This window comes from Dendropsophus ebraccatus, chromosome 5 (genome assembly GCF_027789765.1).
Source record: "Dendropsophus ebraccatus isolate aDenEbr1 chromosome 5, aDenEbr1.pat, whole genome shotgun sequence".
Classification (NCBI taxonomy): Eukaryota; Metazoa; Chordata; class Amphibia; order Anura; family Hylidae; genus Dendropsophus; species Dendropsophus ebraccatus.
The window spans coordinates 3,970,391-3,993,099 of record NC_091458.1 but is presented as its reverse complement, the minus strand read 5'-3'; positions in this window follow the sequence as shown (position 1 = coordinate 3,993,099).

Sequence of the window (22,709 nt, the reverse complement as noted above, 5' to 3'; positions counted from 1 at the left end):
CCCGATATATGGGAGGTAACATACAGGTGGACGGCATGTGGGACCCCCGATATATGGGAGGTAACATACAGGTGGGCGGCATGTGGGACCCCTCATATATGGGAGGTTACAGGTGGGGGGCATGTGGGACCCCCGATATATGGGAGGTAACATACAGGTGGGCGGCATGTGGGACCCCCGATATATGGGAGGTTACAGGTGGGCGGCATGTGGGACCCCCGATATATGGGAGGTAACATACAGGTGGGCGGCATGTGGGACCCCCGATATATGGGAGGTAACATACAGGTGGGCGGCATGTGGGACCCCTGATATATGGGACGTAACATACAGGTGGGCGGCATGTGGGACCCCTGATATATGGGACGTAACATACAGGTGGGGGGCATGTGGGACCCCCGATATATGGGAGGTAACATACAGGTGGGCGGCATGTGGGACCCCTGATCAGGGCCGCCGATAGGGCAGTACAAACGGTACTGCCGTATGGGGCCCGGACCCTAAGAGACATGGGGGGGGCCGCCCCCCCAGTCCGCTATGCTTGGGAGGCCCGCACGGCCCCCCTTGCCACCTGTTTTTGAGCATCCAGAGCGCTTTGATGTTCCGCCCGCACTATGAGCACAGTGAGCGGGCGGAACATTAAAGCGATCAGAATACAGGAGAAGGACCTGTCAGTGTCCTCCTCCTGTATTCCCTCCCATAGGCTGCCGGCACTTCATACCAGCAGCCTATGGGAGGCCGGGCCGTGATCATGTGCCCCTCCGGCAGGCGTGATCATGTGACGTCATCACGCCTGCCGGAAGTCCCGTCCCTGCGGCTCGCAAGATGGAGCCAGAGGAGGAGGAAGAGCTGCTGCCTGCACAGCGCGGATTAGGTGAGTAGGATGTTTGTTTTTTTAGGGGCACCTCTGGGGGCATTATTAGTGTATGGGGGCACCTCTGGGGGCATTATTAGTGCATGGGGGCACCTCTGGGGGCATTATTAGTATATGGGGGCACCTCTGGGGGCATTATTAGTTCATGGGGGCACCTCTGGGGGCATTATTAGTATATGGGGGCACCTCTGGGGGCATTATTAGTGCATGGGGGCACCTCTGGGGGCATTATTAGTATATGGGGGCACCTCTGGGGGCATTATTAGTATATGGGGGCACCTCTGGGGGCATTATTAGTTCATGGGGGCCACCTCTAGGGGCATTATTAGTGTATGGGGGCATTATTAGTATATGGGGGCACCTCTGGGGGCATTATTAGTGTATGGGGGCATTATTAGTGTATGGGGGCACCTCTGGGGGCATTATTAGTGTATGGGGGCACCTCTGGGGGCATTATTAGCTCATGGGGGCACCTCTGGGGGCATTATTAGTATATGGGGGCACCTCTGGGGGCATTATTAGCTCATGGGGGCACCTCTGGGGGCATTATTAGTATATGGGGGCACCTCTGGGGGCATTATTAGTATATGGGGGCACCTCTGGGGGCATTATTAGCTCATGGGGGCACCTCTGGGGGCATTATTAGTTCATGGGGGGCACCTCTGGGGGCATTATTAGTGTATGGGGGCACCTCTGGGGGCATTATTAGTGTATGGGGGCACCTCTAGGGGCATTATTAGCTCATGGGGGCACAGCAGGGAATCCTACATACAGGGGGCACAGCAGGGGATCCTACATAGAGGGGGCACAGCAGGGGATCCTACATAGAGGGGGCACAGCGGGGGATCCTACATAGAGGGGGCACAGCGGGGGATCCTACATACAGGGGGCACAGCGGGGGATCCTACATACAGGGGGCACAGCAGGGGATCCTACATACAGGGGGCACAGCGGGGGATCCTACATACAGGGGGCACAGCGGGGGATCCTACATACAGGGGGCACAGCAGGGGATCCTACATACAGGGGGCACAGCAGGGGATCCTACATACAGGGGGCACAGCGGGGGATCCTACATACAGGGGGCACAGCGGGGGATCCTACATACAGGGGGCACAGCGGGGGATCCTACATACAGGGGGCACAGCAGGGGATCCTACATACAGGGGGCACAGCGGGGGATCCTACATACAGGGGGCACAGCGGGGGATCCTACATACAGGGGGCATCCCACACAGCGCAGTTACTTTGGGAGCCGACAGGAGGGAGAAAGGGAAGGAAGCTGTTAGAAATGTGCGGAGCCTAAATTGTTTGTCTTGCAGGTTCTAAGGGGATGAAACGTATCTGGAAGGAATCATCCTGGAGGTCTGGGCCGGATGGAGAGGAAAAGGGAAAGTGACGCCTCAGATCAAAGAAGACGTCACCTGTGAGTCCCTGTATGACACTTTTCTTATTTTGTAGAACATCATTTAGTAGGGGCGCCCCGAGGTGACAGCTACTACATTATCTGTACTCAGAGATATCACTGTGTTACCTGTGCTGTTACATAGGACTGCAGGTAAAATCTACTACATTATCTGTACTCAGAGATACCACTGTGTTATGTGGTGTTACATAGGACTGCAGGTGATATCAGGTGATTTCTCCAGGTTGCAGAAGTTCAAACTTTATTGTGCCCTGGTGTGCTGGTGTCTGTATACATGTGTGCTGGTGTCTGTATGTGTGTATACATGTGTGCTGGTGTCTGTATACATGTGTGCTGGTGTCTGTATGTGTGTATACATGTGTGCTGGTGTCTGTATACATGTGTGCTGGTGTCTGTATGTGTGTATATATGTGTGCTGGTGTCTGTATATATGTGTGCTGGTGTCTGTATACATGTGTGCTGGTGTCTGTATGTGTGTATACATGTGTGCTGGTGTCTGTATACATGTGTGCTGGTGTCTGTGTGTGAGATCAATCCTAGAGAACTGGCTCATATTCCCCATTTTCCCCAGTGGCTTAAAATGTAACCTCTGTTATACAGTTATAAAATTGTAGAAGCTAAATGTGAACAAGGTGCAATTCAAATAGACACTTACTTGTATAGCTGCCTCTTGTGCTCTGTATGCAGTGCATTATATTCACCCCTGCAACGTACAATTTATAGCGTGTCTACAAGCCCAGCGGGGCTCATTATGATGGAGACTAAAACTTATACAGGAGTGGGGTAGGGGTTCCCCTGTATTCAGAATGCTGTTGAGTGCTAGGCAATGCCCCGTTTGGGGTTATTGAATTTCGAGGGTCTATGCAGAGCAGGATAAAGACACCTCTGCTGCACAAACAGGATCTCCTAGAAAGCGTTCTCACCGCCATGTATTCGCTATCACTGGCTTGGGTGAGCTAAACTAGTCTGCCTGGGGGGGGGGGATGATTTGTATATGCTCACTAACATGGAACAGCCTCATTATATTAGCCTTATCAACATATTCTATGTTAGTGAGCATACCGGGGGGGATATTGGTGAACATATACAAATCACACAGCCCCCCAGACCCTCGAAATTCAATAACCCCAAACGGGGCATTGCCTAGTACTCACCAGCATTCTGAATACAGGGGAACCCCTACCCCACTCTTGTATAAGTTTTAGTCTCCATCATAATGAGCCCTGCTGGGCTTGTAGACGCGCTATAAATTGTACGTTGCAGGGGTGAATATAATGCACTGCATACAGAGCACAAGAGGCAGCTATACAAGTAAGTGTCTGTATGGTGACATTTACATTGCACCTTGTTCACATTTAGTTTCTACAATTGTATAACTGTATAACAGAGGTTACATTTTATACCACTGGGGAAAATGGGGAATATGAGGCAGTTCTCTAGAATTGATCGGAACCAAATTATACCTCCCAGCAAGGCGTGGGGCCAACACACTATTTTTGTTTTTATTAATGTGGGGGGCCCAGACACTTTGGTTGTATGGGGCCCCAAAATTCCTGATGGCGGCCCTGCCCCTGATATATGGGAGGTAACATACAGGTGGGGGGCATGTGGGACCCCTGATATATGGGAGGTAACATACAGGTGGGCGGCATGTGGGACCCCCGATATATGGGAGGTAACATACAGGTGGGGGGCATGTGGGACCCCTGATATATGGGACGTAACATACAGGTGGGGGGCATGTGGGACCCCTGATATATGGGACGTAACATACAGGTGGGGGGCATGTGGGACCCCCGATATATGGGACGTAACATACAGGTGGGGGGCATGTGGGACCCCCGATATATGGGACGTAACATACAGGTGGGCGGCATGTGGGACCCCTGATATATGGGAGGTAACATACAGGTGGGCGGCATGTGGGACCCCTGATATATGGGACGTAACATACAGGTGGGCGGCATGTGGGACCCCCGATATATGGGACGTAACATACAGGTGAGCGGCATGTGGGACCCCCGATATATGGGACGTAACATACAGGTGGGCGGCATGTGGGACCCCCGATATATGGGAAGTAACATACAGGTGGGCGGCATGTGGGACCCCCGATATATGGGAAGTAACATACAGGTGGGGGGCATGTGGGACCCCCGATATATGGGAGGTAACATACAGGTGGGCGGCATGTGGGACCCCTGATATATGGGACGTAACATACAGGTGGGCGGCATGTGGGACCCCTGATATATGGGATGTAACATACAGGTGGGCAGCATATGGGACCCCCGATATATGGGAGGTAACATACAGGTGGGCGGCATGTGGGAACCCCGATATATGGGAGGTAACATACAGGTGGGCGGCATGTGGGACCCCCGATATATGGGACGTACCATACAGGTGGGCGGCATGTGGGACCCCTGAAATCTGTTAGGGTGATAAAATGGGGAGGGGGTTTATGACAGTAACAACATACATAAGGATCAGCCCTGTACCCCCCGGACCCCCATACACAGCACCCCCTGTGGTCACATACCCGTCCCCCTCCCTGTATAATACTCACAGTCATGTTCTCGGCCTATAGAGGAGATACAGGAGACAGCCAGAGAGTTATATAAGGAATCAGCCCCCTCCCCTCTACAGGGACCGAACCCCTGAAGAAGTCATTAGGCCGGCACTCTGGCCTCGCTGTACTGGAGCCCCCCGGGGTCCTATTACCTGTACACAAGAAGGAGCCAGGAGACCCAGGGGTTAAATCCTTCCACTAACAGATATAACCTCAGGAGCAATGAGAACACCTGCCGTACTATGAGACCCCCTGTATGTCCATCCGCACTATGAGACCCCCTGTATGTCCATCCGTACTATGAGACCCCCTGTATGTCCATCCGTACTATGAGACCCCCTGTATGTCCATCTGCACTATGAGACCCCCGTATGTCCATCCGTACTATGAGACCCCCTGTATGTCCATCCGTACTATGAGGGCCCCCGTATGTCCATCCGTACTATGAGACCCCCCGTATGTCCATCCGTACTATGAGACCCCCCGTATGTCCATCCGTACTGAGACCCCCCGTATGTCCATCCGTACTGAGACCCCCCGTATGTCCATCCGTACTGAGACCCCCCGTATGTCCATCCGTACTGAGACCCCCCGTATGTCCATCCGTACTGAGACCCCCCGTATGTCCATCCGTACTGAGACCCCCCGTATGTCCATCCGTACTATGAGACCCCCCGTACGTCCATCCGTACTGAGACCCCCCGTACGTCCATCCGTACTGAGACCCCCCGTACGTCCATCCGTACTGAGACCCCCCGTACGTCCATCCGTACTGAGACCCCCCGTATGTCCATCCGTACTATGAGACCCCCCGTATGTCCATCCGTACTGAGACCCCCCGTATGTCCATCCGTACTGAGACCCCCCGTATGTCCATCCGTACTGAGACCCCCCGTATGTCCATCCGTACTGAGACCCCCCGTATGTCCATCCGTACTGAGACCCCCCGTATGTCCATCCGTACTGAGACCCCCCGTATGTCCATCCGTACTGAGACCCCCCGTATGTCCATCCGTACTATGAGACCCCCCGTATGTCCATCCGTACTATGAGACCCCCCGTATGTCCATCCGTACTGAGACCCCCCGTATGTCCATCCGTACTATGAGACCCCCCGTATGTCCATCCGTACTATGAGACCCCCCGTATGTCCATCCGTACTATGAGACCCCCCGTATGTCCATCCGTACTATGAGACCCCCTGTATGTCCATCCGTACTATGAGACCCCCTGTATGTCCATCCGTACTATGAGACCCCCTGTATGTCCATCCGTACTATGAGGGCCCCTGTATGTCCATCCGTACTATGAGGGCCCCTGTATGTCCATCCGTACTATGAGGGCCCCTGTATGTCCATCCGTACTATGAGGGCCCCTGTATGTCCATCCGTACTATGAGGGCCCCTGTATGTCCATCCGTACTATGAGGGCCCCTGTATGTCCATCCGTACTATGAGACCCCCTGTATGTCCATCCGTACTATGAGACCCCCTGTATGTCCATCCGTACTATGAGACCCCCTGTATGTCCATCCGTACTATGAGGGCCCCTGTATGTCCATCCGTACTATGAGGGCCCCTGTATGTCCATCCGTACTATGAGGGCCCCTGTATGTCCATCCGTACTATGAGGGCCCCTGTATGTCCATCCGTACTATGAGGGCCCCTGTATGTCCATCCGTACTATGAGGGCCCCTGTATGTCCATCCGTACTATGAGGGCCCCTGTATGTCCATCCGTACTATGAGGGCCCCTGTATGTCCATCCGTACTATGAGGGCCCCTGTATGTCCATCCGTACTATGAGGGCCCCTGTATGTCCATCCGTACTATGAGGGCCCCTGTATGTCCATCCGTACTATGAGGGCCCCTGTATGTCCATCCGTACTATGAGGGCCCCTGTATGTCCATCCGTACTATGAGACCCCCTGTATGTCCATCCGTACCATGAGACCCCCTGTATGTCCATCCGCACTATGAGACCCCCCGTATGTCCATCCGTACTATGAGGGCCCCTGTATGTCCATCCGTACTATGAGGGCCTCCCATTTGTCTGTCTGTCCATACTACAAGACCCCCCACCCATCCGTTTTATGAGACTGCCTGTCCTCCCCAAGAGACGGCCTGTCTTAATGATGAGAGGACTTGCCCGCACCCTGAGATGTCCTGTCCCCTCCATGAGACAGCCTATCCACGCAGCGATGTCCTGTCCCCTCCATGAGACAGCCTATCCACGCAGAGATGTCCTGTCCCCTCCATGAGACAGCCTATCCACGCAGCGATGTCCTGTCCCCTCCATGAGACAGCCTATCCACGCAGAGATGTCCTGTCCCCTCCATGAGACAGCCTATCCACGCAGAGATGTCCTGTCCCCTCCATGAGACAGCCTATCCACGCAGCGATGTCCTGTCCCCTCCATGAGACAGCCTATCCACGCAGAGATGTCCTGTCCCCTCCATGAGACAGCCTATCCACGCAGAGATGTCCTGTCCCCTCCATGAGACAGCCTATCCACGCAGAGATGTCCTGTCCCCTCCATGAGACAGCCTATCCACGCAGAGATGTCCTGTCCCCTCCATGAGACAGCCTATCCACGCAGAGATGTCCTGTCTGCACCACAACACGACCTGTCCGCTCTATAGTCTATCCGCGCAGACGACGACTATTAACCATTAACCTCCGGAGCTGTGCTCACTTCAAAGCACGTGGGGAGCGGCCGTTATATGCAGCCAGGTCCTCACTGTTAATGACGGCCGCCGCACTTACATCAATGACAGGAGCTGTGCTCCTGTCGCTGACCGATCGGGGCCCCCCATCGTTCTATCTGACTGCCGGAGGTCCCTTACCTTCCTCCAATGGCAAAGCAAGGATCAGTGTTAGAAAAGTAATGTCCTAATAAAATCTATTAAAATAAAACAATGTTCCCGCCAGGATTATTTTTATTTCAAATAAAATTAATAAAAATGGATCAATACATCCGATTTACACAAGTATAGTACTAATAAAGACTAGCGATCATGGCGCAAAAAATGACGCCCCGTACGTGAAAAAATAAAAGCGCTATACCAGTCAAAAAAAGTCCATTGTAATCGCAACTATTCGCAAAAAAAGTTTTACTGTTAATAGAAATATGAAAACATTAGAAAAGCTGTAAGCTGCATATCGCTGTCCTCAGACCGACCTACAGAGTACAGATATCATGGGCATTACGTAAACAGGGAACCCCCCAAAATTAGCAGAATTGTATCTTTTCCCCCAATTTCACCCCATAAATATTTTGGAGGTGAAATTGGCCCTGTAGCTGTAAAAATAAAAGCCTTATGGGTCTTAGAAGGCGAGGAGGAAAAAACGCAAAACTGAGAATTGGCCCAGTCCTTGGGGTCATTTTGGGCTCTGTCCTTAAGGGGTTAAAAGTACCAACTGAGTGACCTCCTGCAGACCATTGCAGCATGGTGACCTCCTGCAGACCATTGCGGCATGGTGACCTCCTGAAGACCATTGCGGCATGGTGACCTCCTGCAGACCATTGCAGAACACTTCTTTATTAGATGTGCACAGTTTAAAGTGTCCCTGTCGTTATAACTTTCAAAATCTAAATCAACAGTAGATGTGATATAAAGCAAGTTTGCAATTTACATTTTTTTTTTTTTTTTTTTAATAATGCTTTAAAACAAAGCTAAACTTACCAGGTATCCAGGTCCAGTCTCCCGAAGGCAGCTATATAACAGCTATACTTACTGTATCCAGGTCCAGTCTCCTAAAGGCAGCTATATAACAGCTATACTTACTGTATCCAGGTCCAGTCTCCTGAAGGCAGCTATATAACAGCTATACTTACTGTATCCAGGTCCAGTCTCCTGAAGGCAGCTATATAACAGCTATACTTACTGTATCCAGGTCCAGTCTCCTGAAGGCAGCTATATAACAGCTATACTTACTGTATCCAGGTCCAGTCTCCTGAAGGCTGCTATATAAAAGCTATACTTACTGTATACAGGTCCTGTCTACTGAAGGCAGCTATATAACAGCTATACTTACTGTATCCAGGTCCAGTCTCCTGCTATATAACAGCTATACTTACTGTATCCCGGTCCAGTCTCCTGCTATATAACAGCTATACTTACTGTATCCAGGTCCAGTCTCCTGAAGGCAGCTTTATAACAGCTATACTTACTGTATCCAGGTCCAGTCTCCTGAAAGCTGCTAAAAAAAAGCTATACTTACTGTATGCAGGTTCAGTCTCCTGAAGGCAGCTATATAACAGCTATACTTACTGTATCCAGGTCCAGTCTCCTGAAGGCTGCTATATAACAGCTATACTTACTGTATCCAGGTCCAGTCTCCTGAAGGTTGCTATATAACAGCTATACTTACTGTATCCAGGTCCAGTCTCCTGAAGGCTGCTATATAACAGCTTTACTTACTGTATACAGGTCCAGTCTCCTGAAGGCAGCTATATAACAGCTATACTTACTGTATCCAGGTCCAGTCTCCTGAAGGCTGCTATATAACAGCTTTACTTACTGTATACAGGTCCAGTCTCCTGAAGGCTGCTACTGTATATAACAGCTATACTTACTGTATCCAGGTCCAGTCTCCTGAAGGCAGCTATATAACAGCTATACTTACTGTATCCAGGTCCAGTCTCCTGCTATATAACAGCTATACTTACTGTATCCAGGTCCAGTCTCCTGAAGGCAGCTATATAACAGCTATACTTACTGTATCCAGGTCCAGTCTCCTGAAGGCTGCTATATAACAGCTATACTTACTGTATCCAGGTCCGGTCTCCTGAAGGCAGCTATATAACAGCTATACTTACTGTATCCAGGTCCCGTCTCCTGAAGGCTGCTATATAACAGCTATACTTACTGTATCCAGGTCCAGTCTCCTGAAGGCGGATATATAACAGCTATACTTACTGTATCCAGGTCCAGTCTCCTGAAGGCAGCTACATAACAGCTATACTTACTGTATCCAGGTCCAGTCTCCTGAAGGCAGCTACATAACAGCTATACTTACTGTATCCAGGTCCAGTCTCCTGAAGGCAGCTATATAACAGCTATACTTACTGTATCCAGGTCCAGTCTCCTGAAGGCTGATATATAACAGCTATACTTACTGTATCCAGGTCCAGTCTCCTGAAGGCAGCTATATACCAGCTATACTTACTGTATCCAGGTGTAGGCTCCTGAAGGCAGCTATATAACAGCCATACTTACTGTATCCAGGTCCAGTCTCCTGCTATATAACAGCTATACTTACTGTATCCAGGTCCAGTCTCCTGAAGGCAGCTATATAACAGCTATACTTACTGTATCCAGGTCCGGTCTCCTGAAGGCAGCTATATAACAGCTATACTTACTGTATCCAGGTCCGGTCTCCTGAAGGCAGCTATATAACAGCTATACTTACTGTATCCAGGTCCGGTCTCCTGAAGGCAGCTATATAACAGCTATACTTACTGTATCCAGGTCCGGTCTCCTGAAGGCAGCTATATAACAGCTATACTTACTGTATCCAGGTCCGGTCTCCTGAAGGCAGCTATATAACAGCTATACTTACTGTATCCAGGTCCGGTCTCCTGAAGGCAGCTATATAACAGCTATATTTACTGTATCCAGGTCCAGTCTCCTGAAGGCAGCTACATAACAGCTATACTTACTGTATCCAGGTCCAGTCTCCTGAAGGCAGCTACATAACAGCTATACTTACTGTATCCAGGTCCAGTCTCCTGAAGGCAGCTACATAACAGCTATACTTACTGTATCCAGGTCCAGTCTCCTGAAGGCAGCTATATAACAGCTATACTTACTGTATCCAGGTCCAGTCTCCTGAAGGCAGCTATATAACAGCTATACTTACTGTATCCAGGTCCAGTCTCCTGAAGGCAGCTATATAACAGCTATACTTACTGTATCCAGGTCCAGTCTCCTGAAGGCTGCTATATAACAGCTATACTTACTTTATCCAGGTCCAGTCTCCTGAAGGCAGCTTTATAACAGCTATACTTACTGTATCCAGGTCCAGTCTCCTGAAGGCAGCTATATAACAGCTATACTTACTGTATCCAGGTCCGGTCTCCTGAAGGCAGCTATATAACAGCAATACTTACTGTATCCAGGTCCAGTCTCCTATATACCAGCTATACTTACTGTATCCCGGTTCAGTCTCCTGCTATATAACAGCTGTACTTACTGTATCCAGGTCCAGTCTCCTGAAGGCAGCTATATAACAGCTATACTTACTGTATCCAGGTCCAGTCTCCTGATGGCAGCTATATAACAGCTATACTTACTGTATCCAGGTCCAGTCTCCTGAAGGCAGCTATATAACAGCTATACTTACTGTATATCCAGGTCCGGTCTCCTGAAGGCAGCTATATAACAGCTATACTTACTGTATCCAGGTCCAGTCTCCTGAAGGCTGCTATATAACAGCTTTACTTACTGTATACAGGTCCAGTCTCCTGAAGGCAGCTATATAACAGCTATACTTACTGTATCCAGGTCCAGTCTCCTGAAGGCTGCTATATAACAGCTTTACTTACTGTATACAGGTCCAGTCTCCTGAAGGCTGCTACTGTATATAACAGCTATACTTACTGTATCCAGGTCCAGTCTCCTGAAGGCAGCTATATAACAGCTATACTTACTGTATCCAGGTCCAGTCTCCTGCTATATAACAGCTATACTTACTGTATCCAGGTCCAGTCTCCTGAAGGCAGCTATATAACAGCTATACTTACTGTATCCAGGTCCAGTCTCCTGAAGGCTGCTATATAACAGCTATACTTACTGTATCCAGGTCCGGTCTCCTGAAGGCAGCTATATAACAGCTATACTTACTGTATCCAGGTCCCGTCTCCTGAAGGCTGCTATATAACAGCTATACTTACTGTATCCAGGTCCAGTCTCCTGAAGGCGGATATATAACAGCTATACTTACTGTATCCAGGTCCAGTCTCCTGAAGGCAGCTACATAACAGCTATACTTACTGTATCCAGGTCCAGTCTCCTGAAGGCAGCTACATAACAGCTATACTTACTGTATCCAGGTCCAGTCTCCTGAAGGCAGCTATATAACAGCTATACTTACTGTATCCAGGTCCAATCTCCTGAAGGCTGATATATAACAGCTATACTTACTGTATCCAGGTCCAGTCTCCTGAAGGCAGCTATATACCAGCTATACTTACTGTATCCAGGTGTAGGCTCCTGAAGGCAGCTATATAACAGCCATACTTACTGTATCCAGGTCCAGTCTCCTGAAGGCAGCTATATAACAGCTATACTTACTGTATCCAGGTCCGGTCTCCTGAAGGCAGCTATATAACAGCTATACTTACTGTATCCAGGTGTAGGCTCCTGAAGGCAGCTATATAACAGCTATACTTACTGTATCCAGGTCCAGTCTCCTGAAGGCAGCTATATAACAGCTATACTTACTGTATCCAGGTCCGGTCTCCTGAAGGCAGCTATATAACAGCTATACTTACTGTATCCAGGTCCGGTCTCCTGAAGGCAGCTATATAACAGCTATACTTACTGTATCCAGGTCCGGTCTCCTGAAGGCAGCTATATAACAGCTATACTTACTGTATCCAGGTCCGGTCTCCTGAAGGCAGCTATATAACAGCTATACTTACTGTATCCAGGTCCGGTCTCCTGAAGGCAGCTATATAACAGCTATACTTACTGTATCCAGGTCCGGTCTCCTGAAGGCAGCTATATAACAGCTATACTTACTGTATCCAGGTCCAGTCTCCTGAAGGCAGCTATATAACAGCTATACTTACTGTATCCAGGTCCAGTCTCCTGAAGGCTGATATATAACAGCTATACTTACTGTATCCAGGTCCAGTCTCCTGAAGGCAGCTATATACCAGCTATACTTACTGTATCCAGGTGTAGGCTCCTGAAGGCAGCTATATAACAGCCATACTTACTGTATCCAGGTCCAGTCTCCTGCTATATAACAGCTATACTTACTGTATCCAGGTCCAGTCTCCTGAAGGCAGCTATATAACAGCTATACTTACTGTATCCAGGTCCGGTCTCCTGAAGGCAGCTATATAACAGCTATACTTACTGTATCCAGGTCCGGTCTCCTGAAGGCAGCTATATAACAGCTATACTTACTGTATCCAGGTCCGGTCTCCTGAAGGCAGCTATATAACAGCTATACTTACTGTATCCAGGTCCGGTCTCCTGAAGGCAGCTATATAACAGCTATACTTACTGTATCCAGGTCCGGTCTCCTGAAGGCAGCTATATAACAGCTATACTTACTGTATCCAGGTCCGGTCTCCTGAAGGCAGCTATATAACAGCTATATTTACTGTATCCAGGTCCAGTCTCCTGAAGGCAGCTACATAACAGCTATACTTACTGTATCCAGGTCCAGTCTCCTGAAGGCAGCTACATAACAGCTATACTTACTGTATCCAGGTCCAGTCTCCTGAAGGCAGCTACATAACAGCTATACTTACTGTATCCAGGTCCAGTCTCCTGAAGGCAGCTATATAACAGCTATACTTACTGTATCCAGGTCCAGTCTCCTGAAGGCAGCTATATAACAGCTATACTTACTGTATCCAGGTCCAGTCTCCTGAAGGCAGCTATATAACAGCTATACTTACTGTATCCAGGTCCAGTCTCCTGAAGGCTGCTATATAACAGCTATACTTACTTTATCCAGGTCCAGTCTCCTGAAGGCAGCTTTATAACAGCTATACTTACTGTATCCAGGTCCAGTCTCCTGAAGGCAGCTATATAACAGCTATACTTACTGTATCCAGGTCCAGTCTCCTGAAGGCAGCTATATAACAGCAATACTTACTGTATCCAGGTCCAGTCTCCTATATACCAGCTATACTTACTGTATCCCGGTTCAGTCTCCTGCTATATAACAGCTGTACTTACTGTATCCAGGTCCAGTCTCCTGAAGGCAGCTATATAACAGCTATACTTACTGTATCCAGGTCCAGTCTCCTGATGGCAGCTATATAACAGCTATACTTACTGTATCCAGGTCCAGTCTCCTGAAGGCAGCTATATAACAGCTATACTTACTGTATCCAGGTCCAGTCTCCTGAAGGCAGCTATATAACAGCTATACTTACTGTATCCAGGTCCAGTCTCCTGAAGGCTGCTATATAACAGCTATACTTACTTTATCCAGGTCCAGTCTCCTGAAGGCAGCTTTATAACAGCTATACTTACTGTATCCAGGTCCAGTCTCCTGAAGGCAGCTATATAACAGCTATACTTACTGTATCCAGGTCCGGTCTCCTGAAGGCAGCTATATAACAGCTATACTTATTGTATCCAGGTCCAGTCTCCTGAAGGCAGCTATATAACAGCTATACTTACTGTATCCAGGTCCAGTCTCCTATATACCAGCTATACTTACTGTATCCCGGTTCAGTCTCCTGCTATATAACAGCTGTACTTACTGTATCCAGGTCCAGTCTCCTGAAGGCAGCTATATAACAGCTATACTTACTGTATCCAGGTCCAGTCTCCTGATGGCAGCTATATAACAGCTATACTTACTGTATCCAGGTTTAGTCTCCTGAAGGCAGCTATATAACAGCTATACTTACTGTATCCAGGTCCAGTCTCCTGATGGCAGCTATACTTACTGTATCCAGGTTTAGTCTCCTGAAGGCAGCTATATAACAGCTATACTTACTGTATCCAGGTCCGGTCTCCTGAAGGCAGCTATATAACAGCTATACTTATTGTATCCAGGTCCAGTCTCCTGAAGGCAGCTATATAACAGCTATACTTACTGTATCCAGGTCTAGTCTCCTGAAGGCAGCTATATAACAGCTATACTTACTGTATCCAGGTCTAGTCTCCTGAAGGCAGCTATATACTATTTTACAGAAAATTTGGAAAATTGCTGCTAATGTTTTAAGCTTTCTATTGTCTAAAAAAAAAAAGAAACATAGTTAAACCCTTTAAGGACGGGGCCAATTTTCGTTTTTGCGTTTTCGTTTTTTCCTCCTTGTGTATATAAGGCCATACATAGCACTTGCATTTTTCCACCTAGAGACCCACATGAGCCCTTATCCTTATTTTTTGCGCCACTAATTGTACTTTGCAATGACGGCTGAAGCGACCAAAAATGCGCAATTTTGCACCTTGGGATTTTTTTGCACTAACGCCGTTTACCGTGAGAGATCAAGAATGTGATTAATTAATAGTTTGGGCGATTACGCACGCGGCAATACCAAATATGTTTATTTATTTATTTATTTACTTTTATTTAAAACCTGGGGAAAGGGAGGTGATTCAGACTTTTATTAGGGGAGGGGGCTTTTTACTAATAATACTTTTTTTTTTTTTTTTTACACATATACTAGAAGCCCCCCTGGGGTTAGGGTTATTTCCCCTGGGGTTAGGGTTATAGGGTTATCCCCCCCCCCTGGGGTTAGGATTATTCCCCACCCCCCTGGGGGACTTCTAGTATATACACTTTGATCTCTCATTGAGATCTTTGCTGTATACTTATACAGCAAAGATCAATGAGATCGGCACTCGTTTGCTTTTGGCTGCTGCAGCCGAAAACAAAAGAGTGCCGAGCTGGGGACGGCGCCATCTTGGAGCGGTCCCCGGCCGGCAGCAGGTACAGAGATCGCTCCTCCGGACCAACGTCCCGGAGGAGCAATCTCACCCACTAGACACCAGGGATAAGCTGCGTCTGGTAATCGGATGCAGCATGTCATGTCATTACTGTATTAGCAGGCACGGCGATTGGACCGTGCCCGCTAATACCTGCGGTCCCGGGCTACAAGGGGCACCCGCAACCGCGGCGGTTCATAGTGGGGTCGCCGCGCGGCCCCGCTCTGAACACCTTTTACGCCTCTGAACACCTCTTATTAACCTCTTAAGAGGTTAATAAATGGCGCCAACATAAAGTAGACATGTTGCTAATGCTATTTAATATATCATTTATGTGGCATAACCATTTTCTGTATAAGCATAAAAATTTCAAAGTTGGAAAAATGCATTTTTTCACAATTTTTCACGTTATTTTGGTGTTTTTCATAAAGATTCGTTATAAGTATCGACTCCAATTTATCAGAAATGTAAAGTACAATATGTCACGAGAAAACAATCTCAGAATCAGCCGGATAGGTAAAAGCATCCCGAAGTTATTAATAAAAGTGACACAGGTCATATTCATAAAATTTGTCTCTGTCCTTAAAGGGAACCAGTCACCTCCAAAACGCATCTATAGCTTTATAAATGTGCTGTTAGAGCCCACAGCACCCTTTCCATACATGTTCCTATATACTCCCTGCCTCCCCCGTGTAATCCATAAAGTAACTTTATAAAACTGGCGCCCGGTATGTAAATGACCTCAGGTAGTCACCTGGGCGCTGTTCGGCTAGATGGTTGTCACAGTCAGTCCGGGTCCCCTGGGCGTCCTCCGGCGGTAATCACACCCCTCTGGGCATGATTCAAGTCACCCAGTACCTCTGCCAAAAATAGGGGGGGGCACATCCACGGGTAATTAAATACTAAGAATGAAATAATGGACTACGGTCCAAAATATAAGTAATCTAGAAATCTTTATTGATGTACAAAAAAAGAAGGTGCAAGATATACAGATAAAATCATTTACAAAACACAAACATGGAACTGTGCAAAATAAGCCCAGACCCAACGGGTACCCCGACATCTGCAAGTGTAGAGACCCCTTAAATGTCTCATGTGATGTTACCAGCTACAGTGCTAAAACCTACCATAAGATGTATATATGTATGTAAGGACAAGACAAGAAGTAGCAGAGAATAAACGGGGCCAAATGACAAGAATAGATCTCACCATAGAGCGGAGTCTTTGGACTCTTTGGACCCCGACATGGACTCCGCTCTATGGTGAGATCTATTCTTGTCATTTGGCTCCGTTTATTCTCTGCTACTTCTTGTCTTGTCCTTACTGATTACAGGCTTACATACATACTTATATACATCTTATGGTAGGTTTTTGCACTGTAGCTGGTAACATCACATGAGACATTTAAGGGGTCTCTACACTTGCAGATGTCGGGGTACCCGTTGGGTCTGGGCTTATTTTGCACAGTTCCATGTTTGTGTTTTGTAAATGATTTTATCTGTATATCTTGCACCTTCTTTTTTGTACATCAATAAAGATTTCTAGATTACTTATATTTTGGACCGTAGTCCATTATTTCATTCTTAGTATTTAATTACCCGTGGATGTGCCCCCCCCTATTTTTGGCAGAGGTACTGGGTGACTTGAATCATGCCCAGAGGGGTGTGATTACTGCCGAGGAACGCCCAGGGGACCCGGACTGACTGTGACAACCATCTAGCCGAACAGCGCCCAGGTGACTACCTGAGGTCATTTACATACCGGGCGCCAGTTTTATAAAGTTACTTTATGGATTACACGGGGGAGGCAGGGAGTATATAGGAACATGTATGGAAAGGGTGCTGTGGGCTCTAACAGCACATTTATAAAGCTATAGATGCGTTTTGGAGGTGATTGGTTCCCTTTAAGGCCATTTCAGGCCCGGTCCTTAAAGGGTTAAGCAGTGGCGTAGCTACCAGGGTCGCAGCGGTCGCCCCTGCGGCCCGCCACGAGGGGGGGGCCCGCGAGGGCCCCCCCTTGCCACTGCACTGCCCCCCATGGATCACTCTTGTGACCCCAAGCATTGTTTTGCTTGCGGTCACAAGAGCGGGCTCGTCCGGGCCCCCGGCTCAGTGAGCTCCCTGTGCCACCTGGGGTCCTGATTTCCGGCACAGGAAGCGCACGTCAGAGACGATTCCTGTGCCGGAAGTCCCAGCCCCGGCGTACAGAGAGTTCACTGATGCGCGTGCTGCCGGGGATAGGACGGGATCACACAGCGCCTGAAGAAGAAGAGGATCGCCGGGGGAGCAAGTTGTTAGGTGAGTTTGTGTGTTTTGTTGTTTTTTTTTAAATTCTGCTTGGGGAAGGTGGGGCATCTATAAGGGGGGAGAGAGAGGGGCATCTATAAGGGATGGGGGAGAGGGGGCATCTATAAGGGATGGGGGAAGGGGGGGGCATCTATAAGGGATGGGGGAAGGGGGGGGGGCATCTATAAGGGATGGGGGAAGGGGGGGGGGGCATCTATAAGGGATGGGGAAGAGGGGGCATCTATAAGGGGGGAGAGAGAGGGGCATCTATAAGGGATGGGGGAGAGGGGGCATCTATAAGGGATGGGGGAAGGGGGGGGCATCTATAAGGGAGGGGGCATCTATAAGGGATGGGGGAAGAGTGGGCATCTATAAGGGATGGGGAAGAGGGGGCATCTATAAGGGATGGGGGGGCATCTATAAGGGATGGGGAAGAGGGGGCATCTATAAGGGATGGGGAAGGGGGGGCATCTATAAGGGATGGGGGAAGGGGGGGGCATCTATAAGGGATGGGGGAAGGGGGGGGCATCTATAAGGGATGGGGGAAGGGGGGGGGCATCTATAAGGGATGGGGAAGAGGGGGCATCTATAAGGGATGGGGAAGAGGGGGCATCTATAAGGGATGGGGAAGGGGGGGCATCTATAAGGGATGGGGAAGGGGGGGCATCTATAAGGGATGGGGGAAGAGGGGGCATCTATAAGGGATGGGGAAGAGGGGGCATCTATAAGGGATGGGGGATGGGGGGGCATCTATAAGGGATGGGGGATGGGGGGGCATCTATAAGGGATGGGGAAGAGGGGGCATCTATAAGGGATGGGGGAAGGGGGGGCATCTATAAGGGATGGGGAAGAGTGGGCACCTATAAGGGATGGGGGAAGAGGGGGCATCTATAAGGGATGGGGGAAGGGGGGCATCTATAAGGGATGGGGGAAGCGGGGCATCTATAAGGGATGGGGGAAGCGGGGCATCTATAAGGGATGGGGGAAGGGGGGGCATCTATAAGGGATGGGGGAAGAGGGGGGCATCTAAGGGATGGGGGAAGAGGGGGGCATCTAAGGGAGGGGGGAAGAGGGAGGCATCTATAAGGGATGGGGGAAGAGGGAGGCATCTAAAACGGATGGGGGAAAAGGGGGGCATCTATAAGGGATGGGGGAAGAGGGAGGCATCTATAAGGGATGAGGGAAGAGGGGGCATCTATAACGGATGGGGGAAAAGGGGGGCATCTATAAGGGATGGGGGAAGGGGGGGCATCTATAAGGGATGGGGGAAGAGGGGGCATCTATAAGGGATGGGGGGGGCATCTATAAGGGAGGGGGAGAGGAGGGCATCTATAAGGGGAGGGGGAGAGGAGGGCATCTATAAGGGGAGGGGGGAGAGGGGGGCATCTATAAGGGGAGGGGGGAGAGGGGGGCACCTATAAGGGATGGGGGAAGAGGGGGGGCACCTATAAGGGATGGGGGAAGAGGGGGGGGCACCTATAAGGGATGGGGGAAGAGGGGGGGGCATCTATAAGGGAGGGGGGAGAAGAGGGGGCCATCTATAAGGGAGGGGGGAGAAGAGGGGCAACATGCAGTGGGGGCCATCTATATATACTATAAGGGGATCACATAGAGTCAGGGCTACCCACTAAATGAGGGTATAAAGGGGACAGTACAGATGTGCAGTGTGTATAGAGATGAGGTTGGTGCCAGAGTGAGGAGACTAATATGTCTGTCTGGCAGATTCTGTGGATTCGTGGCTCGGAGAAGTTCTCATAACGGCCCAGGGCTGATGGAGAAGAAGATGAAAAGGGAAGAACTCCGATCAGAGAAGACGTCCCCTGTGAGTCACCTGATATAACTGCACTGTAATGTATATGGTGTATAGAGCCTGTGTAGAGCTTCTTCCACCTCTATATAACTGTGTGAGGTGATAGTGATCTGTGTACAGTGGATCTTATTCAGTAGCAGCGGTGGTGTTAGTCGGTATGTGGTGGTATTAGTCAGTATGTAGTGGTATTAGTCGGTATGTGGCGGTGTTAGTCAGTATGTGGTGGTGTTAGTCAGTATGCAGGGGTGTTAGTCAGTATGTGGTGGTATTAGTCAGTATGCGGGGGTGTTAGTCAGTATGTGGTGGTATTAGTCAGTATGCGGTGGTATTAGTCAGTAGCAGTGGTGGTCTTATTCAGTATGCGGGGGTGTTAGTCAGTATGTGGTGGTAATATTTGTTTCTTGTTATCCAGTACTGTGTTTTATTGGTCTCAGTATACAGGATTTGGTCAGTAACAATATGGTGGTGATGGTAGTGGTTGTGGTGTGGCGGTAATATTTCCCCCTTGTATACTGGTAATATTAGTCTCAGTGTACAGGATTTGGACAGTAACAGTATGGCGGTAATATGTATGGTGATAATATTATTTCTTTCTATATGCTGGTGTTATTGGCAATATCTGTCTTGCGGTACATATCTATCTATCTATATACACACATACACCTACCAGTAGCATCACTTGGTCGTGAAAGGGGGGGCGGGGCAAGTTGACCTCTCGCACCAGGGCCCAGGAGACATTAGCTACGCCCCTGGGGTTAAGTGTATAGTGCAATTGGAGTTCTATTTTCTATTACCACTACTTTTAGGCCGTGTTTAGGCCGTGGGGATTGTGCAATCTTTATTTGGACGCTGCTATGAGATCATCTTTTCTGATTTGTTCTTTGCCCATTTTGTTATTTATAACACATATAAATTTATGTTATTTATGTACCAGATCCCCCATTGGGTTTTAACATGTCTGTTGTGTTTATGGTTTTATGGGAGGGCTGAAATTTATCAGTTGTCATTGTGGAGACTTTATGTAGGTTTATATGTATCCAGGTCCAGACCGTCAGGCTAGGATCGGTGGTGGCAGCGGCTTGTCAGGCTAGGATCGGCGGTGGCAGCGGCTTGTCAGGCTAGGATCGGCGGTGGCAGCGGCTTGTCAGGTTAGGATCGGCGGTGGCTTGTCAGGCTAGGATCGGTGGTGGCAGCGGCTTGTCAGGCTAGGATCGGTGGTGGCAGCGGCTTGTCAGGCTAGGATCGGCGGTGGCAGCGGCTTGTCAGGTTAGGATCGGCGGTGGCTTGTCAGGCTAGGATCGGTGGTGGCAGCGGCTTGTCAGGCTAGGATCGGTGGTGGCAGCGGCTTGTCAGGCTAGGATCGGCGGTGGCTTGTCAGGCTAGGATCGGTGGTGGCAGCGGCTTGTCAGGCTAGGATCGGCGGTGGCAGCGGCTTGTCAGGCTAGGATCGGCGGTGGCTTGTCAGGCTAGGATCGGTGGTGGCAGCGGCTTGTCAGGCTAGGATCGGTGGTGGCAGCGGCTTGTCAGGCTAGGATCGGTGGTGGCAGCGGTTTGTCAGGCTAGGATCGGCGGTGGCAGCGGTTTGTCAGGCTAGGATCGGCGGTGGCAGCGGTTTGTCAGGCTAGGATCGGCGGTGTCTTGTCAGGCTAGGACCGGCGGTGGCTTGTCAGGCTAGGATCGGCGGTGGCTTGTCAGGCTAGGATCGGCGGTGGCTTGTCAGGCTAGGATCGGCGGTGGCTTGTCAGGCTAGGATCGGCGGTGGCTTGTCAGGCTAGGATCGGCGGTGGCTTGTCAGGCTAGGATCGGCGGTGGCGGGTTGTCAGGCTGCGGGCTTTGCCGGGAAAAGCTTCATCCAGGACCAGGAAACTGGGAGAAGATTGTGAGGACTGGATCCTCTGTAATAATCACATTACAAGGTGTAACACAGACACTCAGGACACCGGCCCCATCCTGTCTCACCTATGGCTTCCTGTGTGTGGACTCATAGACCACAGCCACGCCCACACATCACAGCCACGCCCACACATCACAGCCACACCCACTCACTGACATCACAGCCACGCCCACTCACTGACATTACAGCCACGCCCACTCACTGACATCACAGCCACACCCACTCACTGACATCACAGCCACACCCACTCACTGACATCACAGCCACACCCCCACAGCCCCACGCACTGACGTCACACCCACTCACTGACATCACAGCCACACCCACTCACTGACATCACAGCCACACCCACTCACTGACATCATCCAGTAAACAAACCACTTCCAACATTAGGGAATCCAGGAGATCCCGCAGCCGCCCCCGCAGCCGCCCCCGCACATCTCCACCTGCGCCATAGACTCTATTCTGTGGTCAGACAGATTCTGCCGTCCGCCCAAAGATTGAAGCGGTTCATTTGTCAGGTGGCCGGCGGGATCTGCGGTGGGGGGCCCTTCTGGATTCCTTAGAGTAAACCTCTCCCCTCACATAGATAACAACAGTGCTCCCCAAAAACTAAGGGGCCTATTCCACGGAGCGATAATTGGCCAAATTGGCCTGATTCGGCCGATTATCGCTCCGTGGAATAGAGACAACGATCAGCTGATGATCGTTTATTTAGGTGGAAACCTAAAATCATCAGGCACTGACCGCGCACCGCTACGTGGAATAGTGATGCACGGCGGGCGACCGACAGTTTCACAAACAGCATCCTTTACCTATCCATGGTCCAGGGCTCCTCTTGCGCTCTGCTTCTCCCCGGGTCCTGCGTGCTCCAGCTTCAGAGCGGCCTGTCTTAGCTGCGGTGGTCCTGGCCAGTGATTGGCTGAGCGGTCTGTCAGCTAAGACAGGCTGCTCCGAAGCTGCTTCTGCACGCAGGACCGGGAGGAAGAGGAGCGCAGGAGGAGCCCTGCAACATGTGTAGGTAATGTAGGATGTTTAAACAAGGGCTGCAAGGATATCGGTAACTATGTCCCTGCAGCCCTCACTAAACGATTATCATCAGCCCATGGAATAAGACCCAAAGCCACCCTGTGACATCACAACCTTTACCAGATAACCCCTCCCACTAGAGGTGATATCAGAGCCCTCCCCAGATAGCCCCTCTCACTAAACGTGACAC